Raw genomic sequence first — 26,193 nt, forward strand, 5'->3', positions numbered from 1 at the left:
TGTCGCCGCCCTGCCGCGGACGCCCTCGCTGCCCGTCGCCGCGGCGCTGACCGGCCTCGCCGTAGCCGTCCCCTCGCCCAGATCCGGCCGGCAAGCTCCTCCGGCGAGCTCCGGCCTCCTCCACGAAGAACTCCAGCGAGCTACAGTATTTTCCGGTCAACCTCAACTTCCGCGCCGATCCGGATCCAGATCTGAGAATCCCGTCTCGGTTGACTTTTTGCCCGAAACCCTAATATTTTGGCTATGTTCATCACATCGTAACTTTGCATCCCTAGCTCCGTTTTGGGCATATAGCATATCAAAATGTTCATCTCAGAGAGCACATCATTTCATCTCAGTGCATCATTTTCATTTGAGTTCATCTTGATGCCCGAAATGCTGTTAGAAGAGGGCCATTTGAGATAATTGTCAGATCTGCTGCTCCAATTAGATAATTGTCATTTTTGCCATGATTATTGTGGGCATGATATGCCCTGAGCTCTTCATGAGTTTTTTTATATGTTTTGCCATCTATCCAGAGGTGCAACCCATGTATTTTTGTGATGTGTGTGGTGACTAGCACAAGCTTGCAAAGTGGAGCATTCGTTAATGCTGATTTCAGGGACTTAGCATTTCCACTAAGTCATTGGACTGTTTACCTCATTATGCCATATGTTCATGTTGTTTCCTAGTGATCCGTGCCTCTTTTGAGGATGATCGGTAAGGATGTTTTGTTAATCTTGTAGTGCTCTATCCATCCATGTCTTTGTTTGCAATTTTGGGGCACCCTAGCTTGAGTCAATCGAGCTCTACTTTTGTCATTTCGTGAATCTGGGCAGATTGTCTACTTGTTAGCAATTTTGCCGAGGATGTTGTAGTTGATCCGTGCATGCTATGTTATTGTTCTTGCCATGTCTAGCTTGTATTTTGTGTATTCTTGATGGGTGCATGCTTAGTTTGTCATGACTTGCCCTGTAGTGAGTGCATCGAGCTCGTAAACATGCCTACTTGATATCTGTTTCAGCATGCTCCAGTTTTCACAAAGTCTGAGAACTGATTATGTTTTTGCCATGTTCACATGCTTGCAAATGTATTTTCTGATCCCTTTTGGCTCAAGGTCACTAAGGGATTTTTGTTAAGATCTTTGAGTAGCTCCATGCCATGCTTTACTTTGCCATGTTCAGATCCTGTAGCATATTGTGTTTATGCTCCAAAGAGTGCTATCTGATCTGAAATTCCAGACAAGTGTTAATTTCACTAAGTCTGAAATCTGTTTACCAAATGCATTTTTGCCATGCTTGTTTGAACCTGTTAATGGATGAATTGGCCGTAGCTCAGTGCTAGTCTTTTGTTAAGCATCATGAATGGATCCCTTTCATTTATTTTGATGCCATGTTTGGGTGCTGTAGCATGTTCACCTTGTTGCATTTAGATGGCTACTTGCTGTAAATCGCAGAACGTGGTCATATTTGAATTGCTTGCCATTTCCTAACCGTAACTCTGATTCCGGCGTTCTTTATATCGTTCTCAAGCGATTTCATCTCATCTTTCCAATGGCACACTTGTATTTCCAAGTTGAGGCCAGGTTCATGCATTCCTTGTCAAATCTTGCATATGCATCGCATATTGCATCCCGCATAGCATACCATCTTTGCATCATGTTGTTTGAGCTTTGCACGTGGTTGATTGTGTCCTTGTTGCTTGTTTGTCTTATTTGGGTAGAGACGGGAGACGAGTTCGCTAACAAGGAGCCCGTTGAGTTTGCTTTCGAGGATCCAGTCAATTCTGACAACTTTGCAGGCAAGATGATCATACCCTCGAAATCACTACTATCTTTGCTTTGCTAGATGCTCACTCTTTTGCCATGCCTATGCTACGATGCCTACCACTTGCTTATCATGCCTCCCAAATTGCCATGTCAAACCTCTAACCCACCATGTCCTAGCAAACCGTTGATTGGCTATGTTACCGCTTTGCTCAGCCCCTCTTATAGCGTTGCTAGTTGCAGTTGAAGATTGGAGACCGTTCCTTGTTGGAACATTATTTACTTGTTGGGATATCATTATATTATCTTGTTATCTTAATGCATCTATATACTTGGTAAAGGGTGGAAGGCTCGGCCTCTCGCCTAGTGTTTTGTTCCACTCTTGCCACCCTAGTTTCCGTCATATCGGTGTTATGTTCCCGGATTTTGCGTTCCTTACGTGGTTGGGTTATAATGGGAACCCCTTGACAGTCCGCCTTGAATAAAACTCCTCCAGCAATGCCCAACCTTGGTTTTACCATTTGTCACCTAGCCTTTTCCCTTGGGTTTCGCGGACTCAAGGGTCATCTTATTTTGAACCCCCGGGCCAATGCTCCTCTGAGCGTTGGTCCAACCTAGAGCACCGAGCGGGGCCGTCCCTTGGCAACTTGGGTTACGTTGGCTCCCGTACGCTTAGCTTATCGGGTGTGCCCTGAGAACGAGATATGTGTAGCTCCTATCGGGATTTGTCGGCACAGCGGGTGGTGTTGCTGGACTTGTTTTACCATTGTCGGAGTTGTCTTGTAGTACCGGGATACGAGTCTGATCGAAATGTCTCGGGAGAAGGTCTATTCCTTCGTTGACCGTGAAAGCTTGTCATGGGCTAAGTTGGGACTCCCCTGCAGGGATTTGAACTTTCGAAAGTTGTGCCCGCGGTTATGGGCAGATGGGAATTTGTTAATGTCCGGTTGTAGATAACTTGAACCTTAACTTAATTAAAATGAATCAGCTATGTGAGTTACCGTGATGGTCTCTTCTCGGCGGAGTCCGGGAAGTGAACACAGTGTTGGAGTAATGCTTGCCGCAGGTTTCCCCTAGTTATTCGTGCGTGCTTTTCCTCCTCTTCTTGCTCTCTTTTGCGAATAGGTTAGCCACCATACATGCTAGTCGCTTGCTGCAGCGCCACATATTTACCTTGCCTTACCAATGAGCTTAAATAGTCCTGATCACGAGGGTGCGAGATTGCTTAGTCCCTGTGGCTCACAGATTACTTCCAAACCAGATGCAGGGCCTGATGATTCTGTTCCAGATGACGCGCTTGAGCTCAAGTGGGAGTTCGACGAGGACTCACGCCGATACTATGTGTCTTTCCCTGATGATCAGTAGTGGTGCCCAGTTGGGGTGATCGGGACCGAGTCGCATGTTGGGTTATCTTTTATTTTGGCGCCGTAGTCGGGCCATGAGTGTTTGAATGTTGTAATGATATTTATGTACTTTGATTGACGTGGTGAGTGTAAGCCAACTATGTATCTCCCCTTTTATTATCTATATTACATGGGATGTTGTGAAGATTGCCTAACTTGCGACATTGCTTTCAATGCGGTTATGTCTCTAAGTCATGCCTCAACACGTGGGAGCTATAGCCGCATCAAGGGCGTTACATGCCAGCTAGCCTAAGTGTTTCGGAGCAGTAGCGAGCTACCATGGCTCAGTGGAAGCACTAGGAGACATTTCCCGGTAAGAGAGGCTACCAAGGATAAACAACTAGGTTGTCGGATCCCACACATACCAAGCATTTCAATAACATACACACAAAATGCTCGATATGTGCAAATGCAACATGGCATCACAACAAAACTCTATGACTCAAAGTATTTATTCATTAGGCTCCGAGGAGCGAGATATTACAAATATGGGTCTCATGACCCAACATTTAGAGCATACAAGTCAAATCACATGCGGTAGCTTAACATGTCTAAGTACATACATCTACAAATGGAAAAGGCTGAGAAGCCTGACTATCTACCAAATCCTGCCGAGGGCACAAGATTGTAGCTGAGGTATCAAGCTGAACGTCGAAGATAGGGGGTGCTCGGATAGCCGAATTGTACCTTCAGTCGGACTCCTGGACTATGAAGATACAAGATTGAAGACTCCGTCCCGTGTCCGGAAGGGATTTTCCTTGGCGTGGAAGGCAAGATTGGCGATACGGATGTTCAGATCTCCTACCATTGTAACCGACTCTGTGTAACCCTAATCCTATCCAGTGTCTATATAAACCGGAGGGTTCTAGTCCGTAGGACAACATACACATCAACAATCATACCATAGGCTGGCTTCTAGGGTTTAGCCTCTCTGATCTCGTGGTAGATCAACTCTTGTATTACCCATATCATCAATATTAATCAAGCAGGACGTAGGGTTTTACCTCCATCGAGAGGGCCCGAACCTGGGTAAAACTTCGTGTCCCCTGCCTCCTGTTACCATCCGGCCTAGACGCATAGTTCGGGACCCCCTACCCGAGATCCGCCGGTTTTGACACCGACATTGGTGCTTTCATTGAGAGCTCCTCTGTGACGTCGCCATCAGTCCCGATGGCTCCTACGATCATCAATGGCGATGCAGTCCAGGGTGAGACCTTCCTCCCCGGACAGATCTTCGTCTTTGGCGGCTTTGCACTGCGGGCCGATTCACTTGGCTATCTAGAGCAGATCGAAAGCTACGCCCCTGGCCGTCAGGTCAGATTCGGAATTTTAAACTACACGGCCGACATCTGCGGGGACTTGATCTTCGACGGATTCGAACCACTGCCGAGCGCGCCGCTCTGTCACGACGAGCATGATCTAGCTCTGTCGCCGAACAGAGCCCTGGAGGCCGCACCCGCATCGGCTCCGACCCCTAGTTCGGAGCCGACTGCGCCGATCGAGGATGGGCAGTTGGACGCCACCTCGAGGGCTGCGATCCCAATGGCGGTTGAGCCGAACACCAGCCCCGTACTCTGCAAGACTCGTGACTCCATGGAGCCGGATTCTTCTCCGGACTCCGAACCCTCCGCGCCCCTGCCGAGCGAATCCGATTGGGCGCCGATCATGGAGTTCACGGCCGCGGATGTCTTTCAGCACTCACCTTTCGGTGACATCCTGAAATCACTAAAGTCTCTCTCTTTGTCAGGAGAGCCCTGGCCGGACTACGGTCAGCAAGGTTGGGGTACGGATGATGAAGAAATTCAAAACCCACCCACCACCCACTGTCGACACTGTCGACAACTTAACCGACATGCTTGACTTCGACTCCGAAGACATCAACGGTATGGACACCGGTGAAGGAGATGATGAAGAACCAGCGCCCACTAGGCCCTGGAAAGCCACCTCGTCATATGACATATACATGGTGGACACCCCAAAAGAGGGAGAGGGGATGGAACAGCGGAGGATGACCCCTCCAAGAAACAGCAAAAGCGCCGGCATCAGCGGCGCCGCTCAAAATCCCACCAACACAAAAACAGCGATTCCAGCATGGGAGATAATAATACCCCGGAAAGCACCGAAGAACATCCTCCCGAGCAAGATTTAGCACAGGAGGATGGAGAAACCAGCCCTCATGAGAGAGCGGCTGACAGAGAGGTCGAGGACAATAATTGTATGCCTCCCTCCGAAGACGAGGCAAGCCTCGACGACTACGAATTCGCCGTGCCAGAGGATCCCGTCGAACAAGAGCGTTTTCAATGCAGGCTTATGGCCACGGCAAGAAGCCTCAAGAAAAAATAGCAACAGCTTAAAGCTGATCAAGATCGGCTAGTCGATAGATGGACTGAAGTCCTTGCGGCCGAAGAGCATAAACCCGAACGCCCCTCCAAGTGCTACCCAAAGCGCAGGTTGCTACCCCGATTAGAGGAGGAAGCACTCGACGCGGCCGACAGGCCACCTCGTGGCCGCGACAGAGAGGCCTCATGGCCCTCCACCCAAGCCGCACCCTGTACCAAGGCACGGGAATATGCATCAGACTTACGAGACATGTTGGAGGACAAGACAAGGCAAACAAGATTGATCTACGGATCGCGTAGGCACCCCACGGCTCGAGACGACAACCGTCACGCCGGTCACAAATTCGGCAGGGCCGAACACAGTAGACAAAGCTCATTGGAGCTACGGCATGATATCGCCCAATACAGAGGCGCCGCACACCCATTGTGCTTCACAGACGAAATAATGGATCATCAAATCCCCGAGGGTTTCAAACCCGTAAACATCGAATCATATGATGGCTCAACAGATCCCGCGGTATGGATCGAGGATTATCTCCTTCATATCCACATGGCCCACGGCGATGGTTTCCACGCCATCAAATACCTCCCACTCAAGCTTAAAGGACCAGCCCGGCAGTGGCTTAACAGCCTGCCAACAGGGTCAATCAGCTGTTGGGAGGACCTAGAAGCCGCATTCCTCGACAATTTCCAGGACACTTATGTGCGACCCCCAGACGCTGACGACCTAAGCCACGTAATTTAGCAGCCAGACGAATCGGCCAGGCAATTCTGGACACGGTTCCTAACAAAGAAAAATCAAATACTCGACTGTCCGGACGCAGAGGCCTTAGTAGCCTTCAAGCATAATATCCGTGATGAGTGGCTTGCCCGGCACCTAGGACAAGAGAAGCCGAAATCTATGGCAGCACTCACGGCACTCATGACCCGCTTTTACACGGGAGAAGACAGCTGGCTTGCTCGTAGCAACAATATGACCAAGAACCCTGGTCGTTCGGACACCAGGGACATTAGTGGCAGGTCGCGTCGCAACCAACAGAAGCGCCGCATCAACGGTGACAATGCTAAGGATACGGCAGTTAATGCCGGATTCAGAGGCTCTAAATCCGGTCAGCGGAAAAAATCATTCAAAAGGAATCCCAGGGGCCCGTCCATCTTGGACCGAATACTCGACCGCTTGTGCCAAAATATATGGCACCCCCGAAAAGCTGGCCAATCACACCAACAGGGACTGTTGGGTGTTCAAGCAGGCAGGCAGATTAAGCGCCGACAATGAAGACAAGGGGTTGCATAGCGATGACGACGAGGAGCCTTGGCCGCCGAACAACAATGGACAGAAGGGTTTTCCCCCACAAGTGCGGACGGTGAACATGATATATGCCACCCACGTCCCCAAGAGGGAGCGGAAGCGTGCGTTAAGGGACGTATATGCAGCAGAGCCAGTCGCCCCAAAGTTCAACCCATGGTCCTCCTGCCCGATCACCTTTGATCGAAGAGACCATCCCACTAGCATCCATCATGGCGGATTCGCCGCATTGGTTCTCGACCCAATTATTGAAGGATTTCATCTCACTAGAGTCCTTATGGACGGCGGCACTAGCCTGTACCTACTTTACCAGGATACAGTGAGGAAAATGGGCATAGATCCCTCGAGGAATAAGCCCACCAAAACAACCTTTAAAGGCGTAATACCAGGTGTAGAGGCCAGCTGTACAGGCTCAGTCACACTTGAAGTGGTCTTCGGATCTCTAGATAATTTCTGAAGCGAGGAGTTAATCTTCGACATAGTCCCGTTCCGCAGTGGCTACCATGCGCTGCTCGGGCGAACCACATTCGCCAAGTTCAATGCGGTCCCGCACTATGCATACCTTAAGCTCAAGATGACAGGCCCTCGAGGAGTAATTACGGTCAATGGAAACACCGAACGCTCCCTCCGAACGGAGGAGCACACGGCGGCCCTTGCAGCGGAAGTACAAAGCAGCCTCTCCAGGCAGTTCTCTAGTCCGGCCATTAAACATCTGGATAAAGTCAAGCGCGCCCGGAGTAACCTACAACAAGACCGCCTGGCACGTTCCGAGAAGGCGTAGCAATGCGGCCCCAACCCCAACCCCCGCAAAAAGGCGACGCCAGTACTTCGCGTACATAACTACGCCCTAGAAATACCATGGGCATAGGGGGAGGGGCACCATCACGGCACGCCCAGAACACGGCTTAAACCGCACCAGGGGCTGCCGACCTTTTTTATACTTTTCTCTTACTTCCAGGACTCTACTCTTCGGAAGGCTTGTTCAGCAGTTCAATTGCCGCACAAGCGATGCAAGGACCAGGGAAGCAGACAAGCCATGCCGCATTACGGAAATCCCAGGTGGTCTCTATCACGAGCAGTATACCTTTTTTCGCATACTATCCCGCAGCTTGCCCCTGAAGCAGACATGTTAAGTACTCCAACTTTTCGTTTATCGCATCACTTGTATCATTCTGCTTTCATCGCAGCTATTTTAATGAACAATGCATAGCTTTTGTCTATTTTTTGCATTACCTTTTTTTAATATATATATATATGTTCCTTAATGACATGTTGCACCCGTACACTTTGGTACGGCCAAAATATGCCAGGGGCTTCAGTACCCCTTAATATGGTGTGAGAAGTCCGAACACTTTAACAAGTGCGGCACCCCGAACTTATAGCATTATATGCATCGGCTCCGAATCATGTCTCGGGTCAATAGTTGGGTTTGCCCGGCTCCTATGTTTTGGTGCCTTACGTTCCGCTATATCGGCTAAGGTAGCACTAGGAGAACCACTGCGATTGTGCCCCAGTTGAGCTGGGCCGAGCACCTCAGTGGAGAAAGCTAAAACTGACTGTCATGATGAAGCGAGAGCTGGTCGCTGTTCGAGAGGTTTTTTCGAGTCCCTAAAGACTTATGCCGCTTCGGGCGAGGAGTCGGCTCTGTCCGGCCAAGGCGTGGATAGCGCCCCGAAATCGGTCTTCCGAATACTAAGGGCTTCGCTGAAATTTAAAATTATAGAATTCTATGGCTAAGTGAGAGTGTTCACGCATTATAGTCTGATTGCCTCATTCGTTGGGCTGAGCGCCTCCCTCGAAGGACCCAAATATGGGAAAAAGAGCGCCCAGGTTTATCCCCGAACACCCCAGCACTAGCGGCATGGGGGCAGAAGCCGACGACTCGCCATCTCTCAGTATTGATAAACAGCCGCACAGAAGGTACTATTTTAAATTCAAGCGGCATTGCTTAGCGCATATGAACAAGTTTTCAGCGCATAGGATAACACGAGCGGGTTTTACTCAAAAAATACATCCTTGGTACATTCATCTGCAACAAGGTGGGCACCCTTCAGAACATCCTTATAATAATTCTCGGGCTTGCGATGCTCTTTCCCCAGCGATGGCCCGTCATTCACAAGCTTCTCCGCATCCACCTTGCCCCAGTGCACCTTAGCACGGGAAAGGGCCCTACGGGCACCTTCAATGCAGACGGAGCGCTTGATGTCTTCAAGCCTCGGACAGGCCTCCACCAGCCGCCGCACCAGACCGAAATAGCTCCCAGGCAGAGCCTCTCCAGGCCACAGCCGAACTAGGAGGCCCTTCATGGCCTGTTCGGCCGCCTTGTGGAGCTCAACCAGTTGCTTCAGCTGGTCGCTTAGGGGCACGGGGTGTCCGGCCTCAGCATACTGAGAACAGAACACCTTCTTCGTCGAGCTGCCCTCCTCGGCTCAATAGAATGCGGCAGCATCAAATACACTCCGGGGAAGATCTGCGAACGCTCCTGGAGAGCTCCGGATTCGGGTAAGTAACAGGTAACTCACGTTTATGTGTTTGCTTTGCATAAAGAATGCCTTACCCGCCGCAATCTTCTTCACCTCATCCAACTCCTGGAGGGTCTTATGGGACTCGGCCTTGGCAGACTTGGCATTTTCTATAGCTTCCGCGAGCTCGGACGCTCGCGTCTTCGAGTCAAGCTCCAAACTCTCATGTTTCTTCATGAGAACCCGGAGCTCTTGCCGCACCTTGCCAACCTCAGCCTCATACCTCTCCCACTCGGTGCGCTCCACGGCCGCACTCTTCTCGGCCTCGAGCAGCGCTTGCTTAAGGGTCGCCACCTCAGACGTGGCCCCTGCAATAGCCATGTCAATCCTGTCTTTTTTTTTGCAATTGCACCTTTTTATATACATATTCAAACAGGGTATTTATTACCTTCCTTCTCCTCGAGCTGCTTCTTGGCACGCCCGAGCTCTTGCTCGGACTTCTCGAGACTCTGCTTCAGCATGTCCACTTGCGCAGTCAGTGCGGCGGACGCTAGCAGAGAAGCCTGCATACGCATATTGACTCCTTTTGTTAGACTCCTGCGAATTCTTTGATACTATATTCGGCTTTTCTTCCCGAATGCCCAACAGAGCATCAGGGGCTACTGTCTATGCGGTAACATTATTTGAACATTCTTTACTTACCTCAAAGCCTATTAAAAGGCTTGTACAAGCTTCAGTCAGTCCGCTTTTGGCGGACTGAACTTTCTGGATCACCGCACTCATAATAGTGCGGTGCCCCTCGTCGATGGAGGCACCTTGGAGCGCCTCCAACATATTGTCCGGCGCCTCCGGTTGGACGGAGGTCATCGGCACGGTAGGCTTGCTCCTCTTGGAAGGAGGTCACCCGCCAGACTCTGGAACCCTTGAAGATTCCGGAGCTGTGTCCGGCCTTAAGCCGGACTTGGAGCCCTGGGGGGTTTCATCCCCTTTACTCCTGGAGTCCGGGAGGTCGCCTTGCGGCGCCTCCAGGACCACTTCCTCCCGGCTTGGAACCTGTTGGGACAACACTTTGGTGTCGTCCGCAGGGCGGGGGGATGAAGCCGTCGGAAGCGAGTTCACCTCCGACGGGTCCAGTGAGCCGCTCGACGATGCGTCGAGCCGGTCCTTGGGTGGGCTGCATAAACATATTCGACATAAGGAAAAGTTGTGCGAAAAACGAATACTATGAATTACCCCGGTATCCGGACACTTACGATTTCGCCAGGGGCTTGGCCCTGGGCTGCCACTCCTCTTCGTCGTCGGCGGCGTCGGTGGAGCAGTCCGGAGGAAGGGTTTTCCCCTTCTTGGACCCTCCTGCCTCCTCGGAGAGGGCGGCCTTCCTTTTCTTCTCTCCTCCCGCTGGAGAGGGAGAGGTCTCTTCTTCTTCCTCCTCGTCTTCACGAGAGGAAGGCGCTTCGGGACCGTCAGATGACGAATCCGACACCTCCTGGTGCCGGGCACTCTTTCGAGTCCCCGTGGCCCTTTTCGTGGCCTTCTTCTCCGGCACCACATAGGGCGCCGGAACCAGCAGCTGCGCCAAGCGAGCGTCCGCTGGGCCTTCGGGCAGAGGAGCCGGACAGTTGATCTGTCCGGACGTCGCCACCCAATCCTATCAAAGATAAGGGAACTCAGATCCCGCATACAGTCAAACTATGAAAAACTAATACCCTGTAAAAGGATAAAAACGGCTTACCGCATGAGCGTGATGCTGAGTACTGAATCCGCGATCCTCGGCAGCGGATGCGGGAGCCTCGGCGCCCTTGAAAAGCACCCTCCAGGCATCTTCGTACGTCGTGCCGAAGAGCCTGTTTAGAGTTTGATGCTGCGCCGGGTCGAACTCCCACAGGTTGAAGGCCCGTCGTTGACACGGGAGGATCAGGCGAATGAGCATAACCTGGACTACGTTGACAAGCTTGAGCTTCTTGTCCACCAGGGTTTGGATGCATGTTTGGAGTCCGTCAGCTCTCCTTTTTTACCCCACGACAGGCCGGTCTCCTTCCAGGAGGTAAGCCCCGTAGGGGGTCCGGACCGAAACTCGGGGGCTGCGACCCATTCGGGGTCGCACGGCTCGGTGATGTAAAACCACCCCGATTGCCACCCCTTCAGGGTCTCCACAAAGGAGCCCTCGAGCCACAGGACGTTGGCCATCTTGCCAACCATGGCACCGCCGCACTCCGCCTGGCTGCCGCACACCACCTTCGGCATGACGTTGAAGGTCTTTAGCCATAAGCCGAAATGAGGGAGGATGCGAAGGAAAGCCTCGCACACGACGATAAACGCCGAGATGTTGAGGACGAAGTTCGGGGCCAGATCGTGGAAATCCAGGCCGTAGTAGAAATGAGCCCCCGGACAAATGGATGCAGAGGGAAGCCCAGTCCGCGGAGGAAATGGGGGAGAAAGACCACCCTCTCATGGGGCCTAGGAGTGGGGATGAGCCACCCCTTCTCGGGGAGTCGGTGCGCGATGTCGCTGGCCAGATATCCGGCCTTCCTCAGCTTTTTTATGTGTCCCTCCGTGACGAGGAGACCATCCACTTGCCTCCCGCTCCGGACATGACTGGAGAAGGTCGAGGTGGTAGTGCGGACTTGGGCGCTGGAGCTCGAGTGTGCAAGAATGGATAGGCAAAGGAGGCAGAAGGCGTGGGTGAAAAGGTGGATCCTTATCCCCTTATATGGGTGGGCGCGACTACATGCCCCCACCAGCCTGGTAAAACTTGCTTATCTCCAAGCACCGTAATCAAAGGCGTGGTTGGGTTACCCACGCTCGTATTGATGAGAATCCTGGAATAAAGGGACACGATCTCTGCTTTGACAAGACGTGCCAAGGAAACCGCCTCGCATAACACGCTGAGGTGGGATAATGAAACAATTTGGATAAAGGCTTGGCCGTGGCGTGTCGCACCACGGAATACGTCAGCAGACTAGATTTGTGTTAATATTATTATTCTCTCTATGGCAATATGTGGAAACTTATTTTGCAGAGAAGGACACTATCTTTGTGTTCAAAATCTTCTATGAAGTGCTTGGAGGAGGAACCCGCCTTGCAATGCCGAAGACAATTTGTGCGCCGGACTCGTCCTCATTGAAGCCTGGTTCAGGGGCTACTGAGGGAGTCCTAGATTAGGGGGTGTTTGGATAGCCGAATTGTACCTTCAGCCGGACTCGTGGACTATGAAGATACAAGATTGAAGATTCCGTCTCGTGTCCGGAAGGGATTTTCCTTGGTGTGGAAGAGAAGCTTGGCGATATGGATGTTCAGATCTCCTACCATTGTAACCGACTCTATGTAACCCTAATCCTATCCGGTGTCTATATAAACCAGAGGGTTCTAGTCCGTAGGACAACATACACATCAACAATCATACCATAGGCTAGCTTCTAGGGTTTAGCCTCTCTGATCTCGTGGTAGACCAACTCTTGTATTACCTATATCATCAATATTAATCAAGCAAGACGTAGGGTTTTACCTCCATCGAGAGGGCCCGAACCTGGGTAAAACTTCGTGTCCCCTGCCTCCTGTTACCATCCGGCCTAGACGCACAGTTCGGGACCCCCTACCCGAGATCCGCCGGTTTTGACACCGACAGCCTCCAACACATATCCTACAAACACCAGAAACTAGTTGCAACTCCTGGATAGAGGGCAAGGGCAGTTAATAAGTTGAGAGGGTCCATTGGTTTCAGGCCCAATGCGTGGTAGTAGCTGTTCATGGATCACAAACACATAACTCAGTTCCTAAGGACGACTTCAATGAAACTACCCACCATGTACTCCTACATGGCCTCTCATTGATACCTTTACCAAATCGTGTTCACACCCTTAGCTCTCAACAGTAGGACATGTTCACACACCTCCAATTCATCCCCGATGAATCAGACCTAACTCAACTCTAAGCAGTAGCAGGCATGAAAAACAAGCATGAATGAGTAGGCACATCGGGGCTCAAACAACTCCTACTCATGCTAGTGGGTTTCATCTATTTAATGTGGCAATGACAGGTCATGCAGAGGAAAATGGGTTAAACTACCGCAGCATGTAATAGTTGAATCATTATTGTCCTAATGTAGTAAAAGAGAGCAGGAGTGAGAGAGTGGGTTTGTATCGAAATGAACAAGGGGGTTTTGCTTGCCTGGCGGTTCTGAAGATAGTATAGCTCTTCATCGGTGTCATCGAACTCATCGTCGGAACACGACTACTGAGAGGGGACAAATACCGGTAACACAGAAGGAAACACAATCAATGCAATGCACAATATGATGCATGGTCAGGACATGGAAATATGAGTGTGTTGGCATAATGCAACTACAACCAGATGGGTTTGAGTTATTTTGAACCCAAGGTTCAAGTTCAAACTCAAACTATGACTTTATAAATTGCATTATCATGTTTTGATATAAACAGTAGGTTTAAGTTTCTTTAACATGCATGAAATTAGTGCAGATGCATAGATTGTATTTTCCTGATCATTTTTCATATATAATTTGTTTCATTTGGAGTTATGGTTGAATTTCTATGAATTTTAGAAGTTTGGGCATTTTCTGGAATTTCTGCATTATTTTTAATCCAGAAAATGATTAACTGTGTCAGCATTGCGTCATGCTGACCTCAGCAGGACAACAGGCGCCATCCAGGTCAAACCTGACCACTCGGGCCCACTGGTCAGTGACACAACTAAATAACAGAGTTAGTTAGTGTTAGGTTAAGTACTAATCTAGGTTAATTAGCACTAAACTAAACCTAACTAATAATTAATAGGGGCGGGCCCACATCTTAGTGACTCGGAGGGGGGTCAAACTGGGTCAATCCGGGTCAAACTCGCCGGAGTTAACCCAGGGCTCGTCGCCGGCAAGGCCAGAGATGATGGAGGGGCTCGGGATTCCTCCTCCGGTGACCAAATGGCCAGCGGAGGGCATCTACGCGACAGGGAGGCTCGTCTGCGTCAATTGGTGCACGCAGTTGCGGCTCAAGTGGCCTAAGTCGACGGCGACAGCGACTTGCGTGGCGGCCGGAGTTCGGGAGTGCTTGGAATCGGTGTTGTGTTGCACGGTGGGACGAACGGGTGGGCTAGATCGGCTCCTAGGAGCAGCACGAGCGTGATGACGTGCTCAGGGGCAAGCTGAGCTTGCTCTAGCCATGGTGACGACTTCGCCGGCGGCGTGAAGCTCACGGGCGCGACGGAGAGAGATGCTATGGCGAGCTACAGGCCACGGGGATAAGAGGAGAGGTGAAGGAGCTCACTGGGAGGTCGAAGAGCAGCTCCGTGGGCTCGGGGAGGCGCTCGGGGTGGCGAATCAATGACGACGATCTTCGATGGCTGACGAGGGAAACGGCGGCGGTGGTGGAGCAGCAAAGCTTCTGGCGCCGCGTGACTCAGTGGAGAGGACGAAGACGGCGAGGCGGAGACGCCTGGGATGGAGAGGGAGCGAGGGTGTGGCTGTGGCCGCCGCGGTGCATGGCGGCGCTCTCTAACGCGTTCGGGTCCGGGCGGGAGAGAGAGCAGAGGAGAGGGAAGGCACGGGAGGAGAGTGAGGGGGTACGGGGCTGGTGCGTGGCCTCTCCCAGAGGCGTCCAGGGCCTCGAGGGGGAGCGGCAAGCAGGAGGTGGCCGGGGCACGTGCCCGCGCGCGCGTCCTCCTGCCAGGAGCTTGAGGACAGTGGCGTTGGTGGGCTGGGCCAGTTGGCTGGGCCGGCAAGCTGCAGTGCTGGGCTTATATCTGGCCATGGGCCGGGCTTGGGCCAGGCCTACAAAATCCCATGGTAGAAAACTGAGGCCCAGGCCCTACCAGGCCCTACCATCGGGCCTACTTTTCAAGCCCAAGCTCGGCCCATCTAGTAAAAAGCCCTGAAAAGCCCTTAGGGCTTAGGGCCGTGGTCTGGGCCTCTTCCTTAAAATGTCAATATGCTAAGCCCAAGCCCGCCCAGGCCCTGCTGGTGGGCTCAAAACTCAGGCCCAAGCCGGGCCCACGGTCAAGCCCATCGGGCCTAGGCCCTAGATTTTAGGGCTGGGCCTGGGTGGGCCGACAAGGCCGGGCCTGAGATGGCCAGGACTAGCTGCGCTGCACAGGTACGTTGGCCCAGGTGAGTCCCTCCTTTTTATTTTCTGTTTTCCTTTTTCTTCTGTAACTCTGTGGCTTTAATTAAAATACTAAAACTAACTCAAAAATCATGAAACTTCTCATGCCCACTGTATGGAATATATCCAACAGTAAATATTTTAGTTTATGATTATTTGGACATTTAAAATAATATATAGCATTTAAATGCCCAAATGAATATAACTTATGATTTAATTCAGTGACCCAATGTTGTCCTAGAAAAATGTGAACCATTTTTGTCAGAGGTTCTAGACCAAGGCAAAGATGATGAACATTTTAGAAGGGCATTTCAGGTTCATTGAAAAAGAGTTTTGGTAAACCCTAGTTGGATTAAGGGGGTGCTAGGGGTTCTGTCATCCCCATTTCAAGTTTCTGAGGGAAAGTAAACATGATGCATGCAGATTATGCAATGACAGGCAAGACTAAGCTAGGGTTGTGATACCATTACTCCGGTATGTACCTGATACACTCCGGAACCCTTCTGTTGTCTGAATACTACCTTCCAATATATCAATCTTTACCTCTCGACCATTTCGAGACTCCTAGTCATGTCTGTGATCTCATCCGGGACTCTGAACAATCTTCGTTCACCAAAACACATAACTCATAATACAAATCGTGATCGAACCTTAAGCGTGCAGACCCTACGGGTTCGAGAACTATGTAGACATGACCGAGACACATCTCCGGTCAATAACCAATAGCGGAACCTGGATGCTCATATTGGTTCCTACATATTCTATGAAGATCTTTATCGGTCAAACCGCATAACAACATACACCATTCCCTTTGTCATCGGTATGTTACTTGCCCGAGATTCGATCATCGGTATCATGATACCTAGTTCAATCTTGTTACCTGCAAGTCTCTTTACTCGTTCCGTAATACATCATCCCTCAACTAACTCATTAGTTACATTGCTTGCAAGGATTATAGTGATGCTCATTACCAAGAGGGCCCAGAGATACCTCTCCGATACTCGGAGTGACAAATCCTAATCTCGATCTATGCCAACCCAACAAACGCCTTTGGAGACACCTGTAGAGCATCTTTGTAATCACCTAGTTATGTTGTGACGTTTGATAGCACACAAGGTGTTCCTCCGGTATTCAGGAGTTGCATAATCTCATAGTCAAAGGAATATGTATAAGTCATGAAGAAAGTAATAGCAATAAAAGTGAACGATCAACATGCTAAGCTAATAGATGGTTCTTGTCCAACACATCATTCTCCTAATGATGTGATCCCGTTCATCATATGACAACACATGTCTATGGTCAGGAAACTTAACCATCTTTGATTAACGAGCTAGTCAAGTAGAGGCATACTAGGGACATTCTGTTTTGCCTATGTATTCACACATGTACTAAGTTTTCGGTTAATATAATTCTAGCATGAATAAGAATTTATCATGATATAAGGAAATATAAATAACAACTTTATTATTGCGTCTAGGGCATATTTCCTTCATCAAATGATCTGTGAAGGTCAGAAAATAACGATACCCGCCGCGAGCCTCAACACTCATCGGACCGCATACATCGGTATGTATTATTTCTAATAAGTCAGTGGCTCGCTCCATTGTTCTGGAGAAAGGAGTTTTAGTCATCTTGCTCATGAGGCATGGTTCGCAAGCATCAAATGATTCATAATCAAGTGATTCCAAAAGTCCATCTACATGGAATTTCTTCATGTGCTTTACACCAATATGACCTAAACGGCAGTCCCACAAATATGTTGCACTATCATCATCGACTTTGCATCTTTTGTCATCAATATTATGAATATGTGTTTCAGCATGATCGAGATTCAACAAAAATAGACCACTCTTCAAGGGTGCATGACCATAAAAGATATTACACATATAAATAGAACAACTATTATTCCCTGATTTAAATGAATAACCATCTCGCATTAAAGAAGATCCAGATATAATGTTCATGCTCAACGCTGGCACCAAATAACAATTGTTCAGGTCTAAAACTAATGCCGAAGGTAGATCTAGAGGTAGCATGCCGACGACAATCACATCGACCGTGGAACCATTCCCGACATGCATCGTCACCTCGTCCTTAGCTAATCCTTGTTTAATCCATAGCCCCTGTTTCGACTTACAAATATGAGCAACCGAACCAGTATCAAATACCCAGGCACTACTACGAGCATTAGTAAGGTACACATCAATCCTCCTTATCCGCCAAATACTTGGGGCAGTTCCGCTTCCAGTGACTAGTCCCTTTGCAGTAGAAGCACTCAGTTTCAGGCTTTGGTCCAGACTTGGGCTTCTTCCTGGGAGTGGCAACTTGTTTGCCATTCTTATTAAAGTTCCCCTTTTTTTCCTTTGCCCTTTTTCTTGAAATTAGTGGTCTTGTTAACCATCAACACTTGATGCTCCTTCTTGATTTCTACCTCTGCAGCTTTGAGTAGAGCGAAGAGATCAGGAATTGTCTTATCCATCCCTTGCATACTATAGTTCATCATGAAGCCTTTGTAGCTTGGTGGCAGTGATTGGAGAACTCTGTCAATAACACTATCATCTGGAAGATTAACTCCCACCTGAGTCAAGTGGTTATGATACCCAGACATTCTGAGTATGTGTTCACTGACAGAACTGTTCTCCTCCATCTTGCAGCTATAGAACTTGTTGGGGACTTCATATCTCTCAACTCGGGCATTTGCTTGAAATATTAACTTCAACTCCTGGAACATCTCATATGGTCCATGACATTCAAAATGGCTTTGAAGTCTCGATTCTAAGCCGTAAATCATGGCACACTGAACTATTGAGTAGTCATCAGATCGAGCTTGCCAGACGTTCATAAAAATAGCGTCTGCTCCTGCAGCAGGCCTTTCACCAAGTGGTGCATCAAGGACATAATTCTTTTGTGCAGCAATCAGGATAATCCTCAAGTTACGGGCCCAATCCATGTAGTTGCTACCATCTTCTTTCAATTTAGCTTTCTCTAAGAACACATTAAAATTCAAGGAACGGTAGCACGGGCCATTGATCTACAACATAGATATGCAGAAACTATTAGGACTATGTTCATGATAAATTAAGTTCAATTAATCATATTACTTAAGAACTCCCACTTAGATAGACATCCCTCAAGTCATCTAAATGATTATGTCATCCAAATCAACTAAACCATGTCCGATCATCACGTGAGATGGAGTAGTCTTCGATGGTGAGCATCTCTATGTTGATCATATCTACAATATGATTCACGTTCGACCTTTCAGTCTCTAGTGTTCTGAGGCCATGTATGTACATGCTAGGCTCGTCAAGTTTAACCCAACGATTCCGCATGTGCAAAATTATCTTGCACCAGTTGTATGTGAATGTAGAGCTTATCACACCCATCATCACGTGGTGTCTCAGCACGACGGACTGTTGCAACGGTGCATACTCAGGGAGAACACTTATACCTTGAAATTTTAGTAAGGGATCATCTTATAATGCTACCGCCGTACTAAGAAAAATAAGATGCATAAAAGATAAACATCACATGCAATCAAAATATGTGACATGATATGGCCATCATCATCTTGTGCCTTTGATCTCCGTCTCCAAAGCACCGTCATGATCTTCATCGTCACCGACTTGACACCTTGATCTCCATCGTAGCGTCGTGGTCGTCTCGCCAACTATTGCTTCTACAACTATCGCTAACGCATGGTGATAAAGTAAACCAGTTACATGGCGTTTGCATTTCATACAATAAAGCGACAACCATAAGGCTCCTGCCAATTGCCGATAACTTCTACAAAACATGATCATCTCATACAATAATGTATATCACATCATGTCTTGACCATATCACATCACAACTTGCCCTGCAAAAACAAGGTAGACGTTCTCTACTTCGTTGTTGCAAGTTTTATCTGGCTGCGATAGTCTTCTAGCAAGAACCGTTCTTACCTACGCATCAAAACCACAAATGGTGATTTATCAAGTTTGTTGGTTTAACCTTCAACAAGGACCGGCTGCAGTCAAATTAGATTCAACTAAAATTGGAGAAACAAACACCCGCCAGTCACCTTTACGCAAAACTTGTTGCATGTTGTCGGCTGAACCAGTCTCATGAACGTGGTCATGTAAGGTTGGTCCGGACCGCTTCATCCAACAATACCGCCGAATCAAAATAATACATTGGTGGTAAGCAGTATGACGATCACCGTCCACAACTCTTTGTGTTCTACTCGTGCATATCATGTACGCCCCCGGCTCCGATGACACTGTTGGGAAACATAGCATGCAATTTCAAAAAAATTCTACGCTCCCGCAAGATCTATCTAGGAGATGCATAGCAACGAGAGGGGGAGAGTGTGTCTACGTACCATCGAAGACCAAAAGCGGAAGTGTTTGACAATGCGGTTGATGTAGTCGAACTTCTTCTCGTTCCGACCGATCAAGCACCGAACGTACAATACCTCCGAGTTCTGCACATGTTCAGCTCGATGACATCCCTCGACCTCTTGATCCAGCAAAGTGTCGAGGGAGAGTTTCGTCAGCACGACGGCGTGGTGACGGTGATGGTGAAGTGATCCGTACATGGCTTCGCCTAAGCACTACGAAGATATGACTGGAGGTGTAATCTGTGGAGGGAGGCGCCGCACACGGCTAACAGATGTTGTTGTGTGTTGTAGGCGCCTCCCCACTCATATATATAGGTGGGAGGGAGAGGGAGCAGCCAGGGGGCACCCAAGTAGGAGGAATCCTACTTGGGGCCCCATTGAAATTCGCCCCCCTACCATAACTTCCAGAGGGGGACGGAAGGAGGAGGGAGGAGGGAAGGAAGGGGAGGCCGAATCCCTCCCCTTCCTTTCTCTCTTCTCCTCTTTCCTTCCCCTCCTATTTTGGCCTACATGGGGCATACCAGCCCCTTAGGGTCTGTTCTGTCCCCCTCTTGGCCCATTAGGCCCATGTAGTTGCCGGGGGGGATGCCTAGAACCCCTTCCGGTGACCCGATATGTAGGCAGTACCCCCAGAACACTTTCGGTGTTCGAAATATCATCGTCCTATATATTAATCTTTACCTCTTGACCATTTCGAGACTCCTCGTCATGTCCGTGATCGCATCCGGGACTCCGAACAACATTCGGTCACCAAATCACGTAACTCATATAATATAAAATCCTCATCGAACGTTCAGCGTGCAGACCCTACAGGTTCAAGAACTATGTAGACATGACCGAGACACCTCTCCGGTCAATAACCAACAGCAGAACCTGGATGCTCATATTGGTTACTACATATTCTATGAAGATCTTTATCGGTCATACCGTAATGACAACATACGTTATTCCCTTTGTCATTGGTATGTTACTTGCCCGAGATTCGATTGTCGGTATCTACATACCTAGTTCAATCTCGTTACCTGCAAGTATCTTTACTCGTTCTGTAATACATCATCCCTCAACTAACACATTAGTCACATTGATTGCAATGCTTATTATGATGTGCATTACCGAGAGGGCCCAGAGATACCTCTCCGATACTCGGAGTGACAAATCCTTATCTCTATCTATGCCAACTGAACAAACACCTTCGGGGATACTTCTAGAGCATCTTTATAATCACCCAGTTACGTTGTGACGTTTGATAGCACACAAGGTATTCATCCGGTATCCGGGAGTTGCATAATCTCATAGTCGAAGGAATATGTATATGACACGAAGAAAGCTATAGCAATAAAACTGAACGGTCAATATGCTAAGCTAACAGATGGGTCTTGTCCATCACATCATTCTCCTAATGATGTGATCACGTTCATCAAGTGACAACACATGTCTATGGTTAGGAAACTTAATCATCTTTGATTAACGAGCTAGTCTAATAGAGGCTTACTAGGGAAACTGTGTTTTGTCTATGTATCCACACATGTATCAAGTATCCGGTTAATACAATTCTAGCATGAATAATAAACATTTATCATGATACAAGGAAATATAAATAATAGCTTTATTATTGCCTCTAGGACGGGAGCGGCGAATTGGAACCCGGGCTTAGATCAGCCCGAAATCCTGTGCATCCCTTGTTGTCTTGGGATCCTGAAAAAGGGGGATTGTCACGGCAGAGCTGGATAGCAAGAAAATAATGATACAAAGAGAATACAGTGCAACAATGCGTCCAGACAGGCCCATGTTCGTATGCGCGGGGAGCGGCGGCGTTAGTAGGCCGTCAAATACTTTTCCTGCGCCATGGACCAGGACGTCTTGTTTTTTTCTGAGCAAAGGCCCATGCTGTTTGTCTAGGACCGCCACTTGTTCCGAGCCCCGTGGGCCAGAATTCATGAACGAAACTACAATGGTGAGGCGAGGCAAGGGTGCGCATGCGATGCGAGGGAGCTCCTAACCGGCGCCTTAAGCGCCGGTTTAGGAAGCTGGCGCTCGCACGCTGCACGTCATGGGCCGGCCCACCACGCGCTGTAGACGGGAAAATGTCTCGCGAAAAAAAACTGCGGGTACCGTCACTCGAACTGACGCCTTGAAACTACAAGGGAAGAACCATTCAGCTAACCACTACAACAAGTAACCGCTAGTGACTACAATGAACGCCAAATGTATAAGAACCAATAAATTAGCGCTATTTATTAGATTTCCCAATTATTTTAAAAATACTTCATCAAATTTTGAAAAAAGTTTACGAATTAAAAAACAGTTCATTGATGCTTAATAAAAGTTCAGTGAATTAAGAAAAAATCATCGATTTTCAAAAAAGTTCATCTATTTGCAAAAAAATCATCAAATATGGAAAAAGTTCATCCTTCTCTTTTTAAAAAAGTTCATCGAATCTAAAAAAAGTTCAACTAATTTGAAAAAACTTTCATCCTCCTTTTTTAAGAAAAGTTCATCAAATCTAAAAAAAGTTCAACGAATTTGAAAAAATGTTCAATAAATTTGAAACAAAGTTCATAGATTCTGAAAATAGTTCACTGATTTTGAAAAAAGTATACAAATTTCAAAAAAAAATTCATGAATTCAACAAAAAGTTCATCGAATTTGAAAAAGTTCATCTAAATTATAAAAAAAGTTCATCGACTTAAAGAAAGTTCATCACATTTTAAAAAAAGTTCATCGAATTTAGGAAAAGATCACCGGTTTTAAAAAAAAGTTCGCTGATTTCCAAAAAATCGTTCATCCAATTAGGAAAAAAATCGTTCATAAAATTCTGTGAACGTTTTGCATCTATTTAGAAAAAGAAAAAAGAAAAAGAAAAAGAAGAAATAAAACGAAAAAGGAGTAAAGAACAGGAAAGAATAAAAGAACGAAGAAGCTGCAATATTTTATAGATTGATGAGCGGGTGAGGTGGTTACCATGTTTTGATGTGAAGCCGGACGGCGCGGGATCGAATTCCTGCTAAGCGTGCCATTTTTGCTGCAGCTCCTTTCAAAAAGAAAAATGAAATGGGCTGGCCCATCGTGGAGGCGGGGGCGTGCGCCCTGTACCGATAAAGCTATAACGGGCGCTTAGAGCGCCGTTTAGGGAATGTGTCTATGACATGTGCACCAAACATATAGCTGGCCCACATGTCAGTGACCCAAAGGCATGTGCCTTTAAGGCACCGAAGCTGTCTTGACCATATCACATCATAACTTGCCCTGCAAAAATAAGGTAGACGTTCTCTACTTCGTTGTTGCAAGTTTTATCTGGCTGCGACGGTCTTCTAGCAAGAACCGTTCTTACCTACGCATTAAAACCACAATGGTGATTTATCAAGTTTCTTGGTTTAACCTTCAACAAGGACCGGCTGCAGTTAAATTAGATTCAACTAAAGTTGGAGAAACAAACACCCGCCAGCCACCTTTATGCAAAATTTGTTGCATGTTGTCGGTTGAACCAGTCTCATGAACGTGGTCATGTAAGGTTGGTCCGGACCGCTTCATCCAACAATACCGCCGAATCAAAATAATACATTGGTGGTAAGCAGTATGACGATCACCGTCCACAACTCTTTGTGTTCTACTCGTGCATATCATGTACGCCCCCGGCTCCGATGACACTGTTGGGAAACATAGCATGCAATTTCAAAAAAATTCTACGCTCCCGCAAGATCTATCTAGGAGATGCATAGCAACGAGAGGGGGAGAGTGTGTCTATGTACCATCGAAGACCGAAAGCGGAAGTGTTTGACAATGCGGTTGATGTAGTCGAACTTCTTCTCGTTCCAACCGATCAAGCACCGAACGTACAATACCTCCGAGTTCTGCACACGTTCAGCTCGATGACATCCCTCGACCTCTTGATCCAGCAAAGTGTCGAGGGAGAGTTTCGTCAGCACGACGGCGTGGTGACGGTGATGGTGAAGTGATCCGTACATGGCTTCGCCTAAGCACTACGAAGATATGACTGGAGGTGTAATCTGTGGAGGGAGGCACCGCACACGGCTAACAGATGTTGTTGTGTGTTGTAGGCGCCTCCCCACTCATATATATAGGTGGGAGGGAGAGGGAGCAGCCAGGGGGCACCCAAGTAGGAGGAATCCTACTTGGGGCCCCATTGAAATTCGCCCCCCCCCCCACCATAACTTTCATAGGGGGAAGGAAGGAGGAGGGAGGAGGGAAGGAAGGGGAGGCCGAATCCCTCCCCTTCCTTTCTCTCTTCTCCTCTTTCCTTCCCCTCCTATTTTGGCCTACATGGGGCATACCAGCCCCTTAGGGTCTGGTCTGTCCCCCTCTTGGCCCATTAGGCCCATGTAGTTGCCGGGGGGGATGCCCGGAACCCCTTCCGGTGACCCGATATGTAGGCGGTACCCCCAGAACACTTTCGGTGTTCGAATATCATCGTCCTATATATCAATCTTTACCTTTTGACCATTTCGAGACTCCTTGTCATGTCCGTGATCTCATCCGGGACTCCGAACAACATTCGGTCACCAAATCACGTAACTCATATAATACAAAATCCTCATCGAACGTTCAGCGTGCAGACCCTACAGGTTCAAGAACTATGTAGACATGACCGAGACACCTCTCCGGTCAATAACCAACAGCGAAACCTCGATGCTCATATTGGTTACTACATATTCTATGAAGATCTTTATCGGTCGTACCGTAATGACAACATACGTTATTCCCTTTGTCATCGGTATGTTACTTGCCCAAGATTCGATTGTCGGTATCTACATACCTAGTTCAATCTCGTTACCGGCAAGTGTCTTTACTCGTTTTGTAATACATCATCCCTCAACTAACACATTAGTCACATTGCTTGCAAGGCTTATTATGATGTGCATTACCGAGAGGGCCCAAAGATACCTCTCCGATACTCGGAGTGACAAATCCTTATCTCTATCTATGCCAACTGAACAAACACCTTCGGGGATACTTCTAGAGCATCTTTATAATCACCCAGTTACGTTGTGACGTTTGATAGCACACAAGATATTCATCCGGTATCTGGGAGTTGCATAATCTCATAGTCGAAATAATATGTATATGGCACGAAGAAAGCTATAGCAATAAAACTGAACGGTCAATATGCTAAGCTAACAGATGGGTCTTGTCCATCACATCATTCTCCTAATAATGTGATCACGTTCATCAAATGACAACACATGTCTATGGTTAGGAAACTTAATCATCTTTGATTAACGAGCTAGTCTAATAGAGGCTTACTAGGGAAACTGTGTTTTGTCTATGTATCCACACATGTATCAAGTTTCCGGTTAATACAATTCTAGCATGAATAATAACATTTATCATGATACAAGGAAATATAAATAACAGCTTTATTATTGCCTCTAGGGCGGGAGCGGCGAATTGGAACCCGGGCTTAGATCAGCCCGAAATCCTGTGCATCCGTTGTTGTCTTGGGATCCTGAAAAAGGGGATTGTCACGGCAGAGCTGGATAGCAAGAAAATAATGATACAGAGAGAATACAGTGCAACAGTGCGTCCAGACAGGCCCATATTCGTATGCGCGGGGAGCGGCGGCGTTAGTAGGCCGTCAAATACTTTTCCTGCGCCATGGACCAGGACGTCTTGTTTTTTTCTGAGCAAAGGCCCATGCTGTTTGTCCAGGACCGCCGCTTGTTCCGAGCCCCGTGGGCCAGAATTCGTGAACGAAACTGCAATGGTGAGGCGAGGCGAGGGTGCGCATGCGATGCGAGGGAGCTCCTAACCGGCGCTTAAGGCGCCGGTTCAGGAAGCTGGCGCTCGCACGCCGCACGTCATGGGCCGGCCCACCACACGCTGTAGAAGGGAAAATGTCTCGCGAAAAAAAAATTGCGGGTACCGTCACTCGAACTGACGCCTTGAAACTACAAGGGAAGAACCATTCAGCTAACCACTACAACAAGTAACCGCTAGTGACTACAATGAATGCCAAATGTATAAGAACCAATAAATTAGCGCTATTTATTAGATTTCCCAATTATTTTAAAAATACTTCATCAAATTTTGAAAAAAGTTTACGAATTAAAAAAACAGTTCATTGATGCTTAATAAAAGTTCAGTGAATTAAGAAAAAATCATCGATTTTCAAAAAAGTTCATCTATTTGAAAAAAATCATCAAATATGGAAAAAGTTCATCCTTCTCTTTTTTTTAAAAAGTTCATCGAATCTAAAAAAAGTTCAACTAATTTGAAAAAACTTTCATCCTTCTTTTTTAAGAAAAGTTCATCGAATCTAAAAAAAGTTCAACGAATTTGAAAAAATGTTCAATAAATTTGAAACAAAGTTCATAGATTCTAAAAATAGTTCACCGATTTTGAAAAAAGTATACAAACTTCAAAAAAAAAAGTTCACGAATTAAACAAAAAGTTCATCGAGTTTGAAAAAGTTCATCTAAATTATAAAAAA

Source organism: Triticum aestivum, chromosome 2A, assembly GCF_018294505.1.
Source record: "Triticum aestivum cultivar Chinese Spring chromosome 2A, IWGSC CS RefSeq v2.1, whole genome shotgun sequence".
Classification (NCBI taxonomy): domain Eukaryota; kingdom Viridiplantae; phylum Streptophyta; class Magnoliopsida; order Poales; family Poaceae; genus Triticum; species Triticum aestivum.